Source organism: Hypanus sabinus, chromosome 9 (genome assembly GCF_030144855.1).
Source record: "Hypanus sabinus isolate sHypSab1 chromosome 9, sHypSab1.hap1, whole genome shotgun sequence".
NCBI classification, from domain to species: Eukaryota; Metazoa; Chordata; class Chondrichthyes; order Myliobatiformes; family Dasyatidae; genus Hypanus; species Hypanus sabinus.
Window position 1 is genome coordinate 96,574,076 of NC_082714.1, and position 8,939 is coordinate 96,583,014.

Sequence of the window (8,939 nt, forward strand, 5' to 3'; positions counted from 1 at the left end):
GTTTCACAGTGATGAGGAGGAGAGGGTCACAGTGATCGGGAGGAGACGGTCACAGTGATGGGGAGGAGAGGGTCACAGTAAATAGGAGGAGAGGTTCACAGTGATGAGGAAGAGAGAGTCACAGTGATGAGGAGGAGAGGGTCACAGTGATGGGGAGGAGAGGGTCACAGTGATGAGGACGAGAGGGTCACAGTGATGGGGAGGAGAGGATCACAGTTCGGGAGGAGAGGTTCACAGTGATGGGGAGGAGAGGGTGACAGTGATGAGGAAGAGATGGTCACAGTGATGAGGAGGAGAGTGTCACAGTGATGGGGAGCAGGGAGTCACAGTGATGAGGAGGATAGGGTCACAGTGATGGGGAGGAGAGGGTTACAGTGATTGGGAGGAGATGGTCACAGTGATGAGGAGGAGAGGGTCACAGTGATGGGGAGGAGAGGATCACAGTGATTGGGAGGAGAGGATCACAGTGATGGGGAGGAGAGGGTCACAGTGATGAGGAGGAGAGGGTCACAGTGATGGGGAGGAGAGGGTCACAGTGATGGGGAGGAGAGGGTCACAGTGATGGGGAGGGTCACAGTGATGAGCAGGAGAGGGTCATAGTGATGAGGAGGAGAGGGTCACTGATGAGTAGGAGTGGGTCACAGTGATGAGGAGGAGAGGGTCACAGAGATGGGGAGGAGAGGGTCACAGTGATCGTGAGGAGAGGGTCACAGTGATTAGGAGGAGTGGGTCACTGTGATGGGGAGGGTCACAGTGATGAGGAGCAGAGAGTCATTGTGAAGAGGAGGAGTGGGTCACAGTGATGGGGAGGAGAGGGTCAGAGAGATGGGGAGGAGAGGGTCACAGTGATGAGGAGGGGAGGGTCACAGTTATGGGGAGGAGAGGGTCACATTGATGGGAGGAGAGGATCACAGTTATGAGGAGAAGAGGGTCACAGTCATCGGGAGGAGAGGATCACTCTGATGAGGAGAGGGTGACAGTGATGAGGAGGAGAGGGTCACAGTGATGAGGACGAGAGGGTCACAGTGATGGGGAGGAGAGGGTCACAGTGATGGGGAGGAGAGGGTCACAGTGATGGGGAGGAGAGGGTCACTGTGATGAGGAGGAGAGGGTCACAGTGATGGTGAGGAGAGGGTCACAGTGATGAGGAGGGGAGTGTCACAGTTATGGGGAGGAGAGAGTCACAGTGATGAGGAGGAGAGAGTCACAGTAATCGGGAGGAGAGGGTCACAGTGATGGGGAGGAGAGGGTCACAGTGATGAGGAGGAGAGGGTCACAGTGATGGGGAGCATCACAGTGATGGGGAGGAGAGGGTCACTGTGATGGGGAGGAGAGGATCACAGTGATGGGGAGGAGAGGGTCACAGTGATGGGGAGGAGAGGGTCACAGTTATGGGGAGAAGAGTGTCACAGTGATAGGGAGGAGAAGGTCACAGTGATGAGGAGGAGAGGGTCACAGTGATCGGAAGGAGAGTGTCACAGTGATGGGGAGGAGAGGATCACAGTGATGGGGAGGAGATGGTCACAGTGATGTGGAGGAGTGGGTCACAGTGATCGGGAGGAGTGGATCACAGTGATGGGGAGGAGAGGATCACAGTGATGTGGAGGAGAGGATCACAATGATCGGGAGGAGAGGATCACAGTGATGGGGAGGAGAGTGTCACAGTGATGGGGAGGAGAGTGTCACAGTGATGAGGAGGAGAGGGTCACTGTGATGGGGAGGAGAGTGTCACAGTGATGGGGAGGAGAGTGTCACAGTGATGGGGAGGAGAGGGTCACAGTGATGTGGAGAGGATCACAGTGATCGGGAGGAGAGGGTCACAGTGATCGGGAGGAGAGTATCACAGTGATGAGGAGAGGGTCACAGTGATGGGGAGGAGAGGGTCACAGTGATGAGGAGAGGGTCACAGTGATGAGGAGGAGAGGTTCACAGTGATGAGGAGGAGAGGTTCACAGTGATGAGGAGGAGAGGGTCACAGTGATGGGAAGGAGAGTGTCACAGTGATGAGGAGGAGAGGGTTACAGTGATCGGGAGGAGAGTGTCACAGTGATCGGGAGGAGAGTGTCACAGTGATGAGGAGGAGAGTGTCACAGTGATAGGGAGGAGAGGGTCACAGTGATGAGGAGGAGAGGATCACAGTGATCGGGAGGAGAGTGTCACTGTGATGCGGAGGAGAGGGTCACAGTGATCGGGGGGAGAGGGTCACAGTGATGAGGAGGAGAGTGTCACAGTTATGGGGAGGAGAGGGTCACAGTGATGAGGAGAAGAGGGTCACTGTGATGAGGAGGAGAGGGTCACAGTGATGAGGAGGAGGGAGTCACAGTGATGAGGAGGAGAGGGTCACAGTGGTGAGGAGGAGAGGGTCACAGTGATGAGGAGAGGATCACAGTGATGAGGAGGAGAGGATCACAGTGATCGGGAGGAGAGTGTCACAGTGATAGGGAGGAGAAGGTCACAGTGATGGGGAGGAGTGGGTCACAGTGATCGGGAGGAGTGGATCACAGTGATGGGGAGGAGAGGATCACAGTGATGGGGAGGAGATGGTCACAGTGATGGGGAGGAGAGGATCACAGTGATCGGGAGGAGAGGATCACAGTGATGAGGAGAGGGTCACAGTGATTGGGAGGAGAGGGTCACAGTGATGAGGAGGGGAGGGTCACAGTAATGCGGAGGAGAGGGTCACAGTGATGAGGAGGAGAGGGTCACAGTGATGGGGAGGCGAGGGTCACAGTGATGTGGAGAGGATCACAGTGATCGGGAGGAGAGGGTCACAGTGATGAGGAGGACAGGGTCACAGTGATGAGCAGAGGGTGACAGTGATGAGGAGAGGATCACAGTGATGAGGAGGAGAGTGTCACAGTGATGTGGAGAGGATCACATTGATCGGGAGGAGAGGGTCACAGTGATCGGGAGGAGAGTATCACAGTGATGAGGAGTGGATCACAGTGATGGGGAGGAGAGGATCACAGTGATGGGGAGGAGATGGTCACAGTGATGGGGAGGAGAGGATCACAGTGATCGGGAGGAGAGGATCACAGTGATGGGGAGGAGAGTGTCACAGTGATGGGGAGGAGAGTGTCACAGTGATGTGGAGAGGATCACAGTGATCGGGAGGAGAGGATCACAGTGATGGGGAGGAGAGTGTCACAGTGATGGGGAGGAGAGGGTCACAGTGATGTGGAGAGGATCACAGTGATCGGGAGGAGAGGGTCACAGTGATGAGGAGGAGAGGGTCACAGTGATGAGCAGAGGGTGACAGTGATGAGGAGAGGATCACAGTGATGAGGAGGAGAGTGTCACAGTGATGTGGAGAGGATCACATTGATCGGGAGGAGAGGGTCACAGTGATCGGGAGGAGAGTATCACAGTGATGAGGAGAGGGTCACAGTGATGGGGAGGAGAGTGTCACAGTGATGGGGAGGAGAGGGTCACAGTGATGAGGAGAGGGTCACAGTGATGAGGAGGAGAGGTTCACAGTAATGAGGAGGAGAGGTTCACAGTGATGAGGAGGAGAGGGTCACAGTGATGGGAAGGAGAGTGTCACAGTGATATGGAGGAGAGGGTTACAGTGATCGGGAGGAGAGTGTCACATTGATCGGGAGGAGAGTGTCACAGTGATGAGGAGGAGAGTGTCACAGTGATAGGGAGGAGAGGGTCACAGTGATGAGGAGGAGAGGATCACAGTGATCGGGAGGAGAGTGTCACTGTGATGCGGAGGAGAGGGTCACAGTGATCGGGAGGAGAGGGTCACAGTGATGAGGAGGAGAGTGTCACTGTGATGGGGAGGAGAGGGTCACAGTGATGAGGAGAAGAGGGTCACTGTGATGAGGAGGAGAGGGTCACAGTGATGAGGAGGAGAGGGTCACAGTGATGGGGAGGAGAGGGTCACAGTGATGGGGAGGAGAGGGTCACAGTGATGGGGAGGAGAGGGTCACAGTGATGTGGAGAGGATCACAGTGATCGGGAGGAGAGGGTCACAGTGATGAGGAGGAGAGGGTCACAGTGATGAGCAGAGGGTTACAGTGATGAGGAGAGGATCACAGTGATGAGGAGGAGAGTGTCACAATGATGTGGAGAGGATCACATTGATCGGGAGGAGAGGGTCACAGTGATCGGGAGGAGAGTATCACAGTGATGAGGAGAGGGTCACAGTGATGGGGAGGAGAGGGTCACAGTGATGAGAGAGGGTCACAGTGATGAGGAGGAGAGGTTCACAGTGATGAGGAGGAGAAGTTCACAGTGATGAGGAGGAGAGGGTCACAGTGATGGCAAGGAGAGTGTCACAGTGATGAGGAGGAGAGGGTTACAGTGATTGGGAGGAGTGTGTCACAGTGATCGGGAGGAGAGTGTCACAGTGATGAGGAGGAGAGTGTCACAGTGATAGGGAGGAGAGGGTCACAGTGATGAGGAGGAGAGGATCACAGTGATCGGGAGGAGAGTGTCACTGTGATGCGGAGGAGAGGGTCACAGTGATCGGGAGGAGAGGGTCACAGTGATGGGGAGGAGAGTGTCACAGTGATAGGGAGGAGAGGGTCACAGTGATGAGGAGGAGAGGATCACAGTGATCGGGAGGAGAGTGTCACTGTGATGCGGAGGAGAGGGTCACAGTGATCGGGAGGAGAGGGTCACAGTGATGAGGAGGAGAGTGTCACTGTGATGGGGAGGAGAGGGTCACAGTGATGAGGAGAAGAGGGTCACTGTGATGAGGAGGAGAGGGTCACAGTGATGGGGAGGAGAGGGTCACAGTGATGGGGAGGAGAGGGTCACAGTGATGGGGAGGAGAGGGTCACAGTGATGAGGAAGAGATGGTCACAGTGATGAGGAGGAGAGTGTCACAGTGATGGGGAGGAGAGGGTTACAGTGATTGGGAGGAGATGGTCACAGTGATGAGGAGGAGAGGGTCACAGTGATGGGGAGGAGAGGATCACAGTTCGGGAGGAGAGGTTCACAGTGATGGGGAGGAGAGGGTCACAGTGATGAGGAAGAGATGGTCACAGTGATGAGGAGGAGAGTGTCACAGTGATGAGGAGAAGAGGGTCACTGTGATGAGGAGGAGAGGGTCACAGTGATGAGGAGAAGAGGGTCACTGTGATGAGGAGGAGAGTGTCACAGTGATGCGGAGGAGAGGGTCACAGTGATGAGGAGGAGAGGGTCACAGTGATGAGGAGGAGAGGGTCACAGTGATGAGGAGAGGATCACAGTGATGAGGAGGAGAGGATCACAGTGATCGGGAGGAGAGTGTCACAGTGATAGGGAGGAGAAGGTCACAGTGATGGGGAGGAGTGGGTCACAGTGATCGGGAGGAGTGGATCACAGTGATGGGGAGGAGAGGATCACAGTGATGGGGAGGAGATGGTCACAGTGATGGGGAGGAGAGGATCACAGTGATCGGGAGGAGAGGATCACAGTGATGGGGAGGAGAGTGTCACAGTGATGGGGAGGAGAGTGTCACAGTGATGAGGAGGAGAGGGTCACAGTGATGGGGAGGCGAGGGTCACAGTGATGTGGAGAGGATCACAGTGATCGGGAGGAGAGGGTCACAGTGATGAGGAGGAGAGGGTCACAGTGATGAGCAGAGGGTGACAGTGATGAGGAGAGGATCACAGTGATGAGGAGGAGAGTGTCACAGTGATGTGGAGAGGATCACATTGATCGGGAGGAGAGGGTCACAGTGATCGGGAGGAGAGTATCACAGTGATGAGGAGTGGATCACAGTGATGGGGAGGAGAGGATCACAGTGATGGGGAGGAGATGGTCACAGTGATGGGGAGGAGAGGATCACAGTGATCGGGAGGAGAGGATCACAGTGATGGGGAGGAGAGTGTCACAGTGATGGGGAGGAGAGTGTCACAGTGATGTGGAGAGGATCACAGTGATCGGGAGGAGAGGATCACAGTGATGGGGAGGAGAGTGTCACAGTGATGGGGAGGAGAGGGTCACAGTGATGTGGAGAGGATCACAGTGATCGGGAGGAGAGGGTCACAGTGATGAGGAGGAGAGGGTCACAGTGATGAGCAGAGGGTGACAGTGATGAGGAGAGGATCACAGTGATGAGGAGGAGAGGGTCACAGTGATGAGCAGAGGGTGACAGTGATGAGGAGAGGATCACAGTGATGAGGAGGAGAGTGTCACAGTGATGTGGAGAGGATCACATTGATCGGGAGGAGAGGGTCACAGTGATCGGGAGGAGAGTATCACAGTGATGAGGAGAGGGTCACTGTGATGGGGAGGAGAGGGTCACAGTGATGGGGAGGAGAGGGTCATAGTGATGAGGAGAGGGTCACAGTGATGAGGAGGAGAGGTTCACAGTAATGAGGAGGAGAGGTTCACAGTGATGAGGAGGAGAGGGTCACAGTGATGGGAAGGAGAGTGTCACAGTGATATGGAGGAGAGGGTTACAGTGATCGGGAGGAGAGTGTCACAGTGATCGGGAGGAGAGTGTCACAGTGATGAGGAGGAGAGTGTCACAGTGATAGGGAGGAGAGGGTCACAGTGATGAGGAGGAGAGGATCACAGTGATCGGGAGGAGAGTGTCACTGTGATGCGGAGGAGAGGGTCACAGTGATCGGGAGGAGAGGGTCACAGTGATGAGGAGGAGAGTGTCACTGTGATGGGGAGGAGAGGGTCACAGTGATGAGGAGAAGAGGGTCACTGTGATGAGGAGGAGAGGGTCACAGTGATGGGGAGGAGAGGGTCACAGTGATGGGGAGGAGAGGGTCACAGTGATGGGGAGGAGAGGGTCACAGTGATGTGGAGAGGATCACAGTGATCGGGAGGAGAGGGTCACAGTGATGAGGAGGAGAGGGTCACAGTGATGAGCAGAGGGTGACAGTGATGAGGAGAGGATCACAGTGATGAGGAGGAGAGTGTCACAATGATGTGGAGAGGATCACATTGATCGGGAGGAGAGGGTCACAGTGATCGGGAGGAGAGTATCACAGTGATGAGGAGAGGGTCACAGTGATGGGGAGGAGAGGGTCACAGTGATGAGAGAGGGTCACAGTGATGAGGAGGAGAGGTTCACAGTGATGAGGAGGAGAGGTTCACAGTGATGAGGAGGAGAGGGTCACAGTGATGGCAAGGAGAGTGTCACAGTGATGAGGAGGAGAGGGTTACAGTGATCGGGAGGAGTGTGTCACAGTGATCGGGAGGAGAGTGTCACAGTGATGAGGAGGAGAGTGTCACAGTGATAGGGAGGAGAGGGTCACAGTGATGAGGAGGAGAGGATCACAGTGATTGGTAGGAGAGTGTCACTGTGATGCGGAGGAGAGGGTCACAGTGATCGGGAGGAGAGGGTCACAGTGATGGGGAGGAGAGTGACACAGTGATAGGGAGGAGAGGTTCACAGTGATGAGGAGGAGAGGATCACAGTGATCGGGAGGAGAGTGTCACTGTGATGCGGAGGAGAGGGTCACAGTGATCGGGAGGAGAGGGTCACAGTGATGAGGAAGAGATGGTCACAGTGATGAGGAGGAGAGTGTCACAGTGATGGGGAGGAGAGGGTTACAGTGATTGGGAGGAGATGGTCACAGTGATGAGGAGGAGAGGGTCACAGTGATGGGGTGGATAGGATCACAGTTCGGGAGGAGAGGTTCACAGTGATGGGGAGGAGAGGGTCACAGTGATGAGGAAGAGATGGTCACAGTGATGAGGAGGAGAGTGTCACAGTGATGAGGAGAAGAGGGTCACTGTGATGAGGAGGAGAGGGTCACAGTGATGAGGAGGAGGGAGTCACAGTGATGAGGAGGAGAGGGTCACAGTGATGAGGAGGAGAGGGTCACAGTGATGAGGAGAGGATCACAGTGATGAGGAGGAGAGGATCACAGTGATCGGGAGGAGAGTGTCACAGTGATAGGGAGGAGAAGGTCACAGTGATGGGGAGGAGTGGGTCACAGTGATCGGGAGGAGTGGATCACAGTGATGGGGAGGAGAGGATCACAGTGATGGGGAGGAGATGGTCACAGTGATGGGGAGGAGAGGATCACAGTGATCGGGAGGAGAGGATCACAGTGATGGGGAGGAGAGTGTCACAGTGATGGGGAGGAGAGTGTCACAGTGATGAGGAGGAGAGGGTCACAGTGATGGGGAGGCGAGGGTCACAGTGATGTGGAGAGGATCACAGTGATCGGGAGGAGAGGGTCACAGTGATGAGGAGGAGAGGGTCACAGTGATGAGCAGAGGGTGACAGTGATGAGGAGAGGATCACAGTGATGAGGAGGAGAGTGTCACAGTGATGTGGAGAGGATCACATTGATCGGGAGGAGAGGGTCACAGTGACCGGGAGGAGAGTATCACAGTGATGAGGAGAGGGTCACAGTGATGGGGAGGAGAGGGTCACAGTGATGAGAGAGGGTCACAGTGATGAGGAGGAGAGGTTCACAGTGATGAGGAGGAGAGGTTCACAGTGATGAGGAGGAGAGGGTCACAGTGATGGGAAGGAGAGTGTCACAGTGATGAGGAGGAGAGGGTTACAGTGATCGGGAGGAGAGTGTCACAGTGATCGGGAGGAGAGTGTCACAGTGATGAGGAGGAGAGTGTCACAGTGATAGGGAGGAGAGGGTCACAGTGATGAGGAGGAGAGGATCACAGTGATCGGGAGGAGAGGGTCACAGTGATGGGGAGGAGAGTGTCACAGTGATAGTGAGGAGAGGGTCACAGTGATGAGGAGGAGAGGATCACAGTGATCGGGAGGAGAGGGTCACAGTGATGGGGAGGAGAGTGTCACAGTGATAGTGAGGAGAGGGTCACAGTGATGAGGAGGAGAGGATCACAGTGATCGGGAGGAGAGTGTCACTGTGATGCGGAGGAGAGGGTCACAGTGATCGGGAGGAGAGGGTCACAGTGATGAGGAGGAGAGTGTCACAGTGATGGGGAGGAGAGGGTCACAGTGATGAGGAGAAGAGGGTCACTGTGATGAGGAGGAGAGGGTCACAGTGATG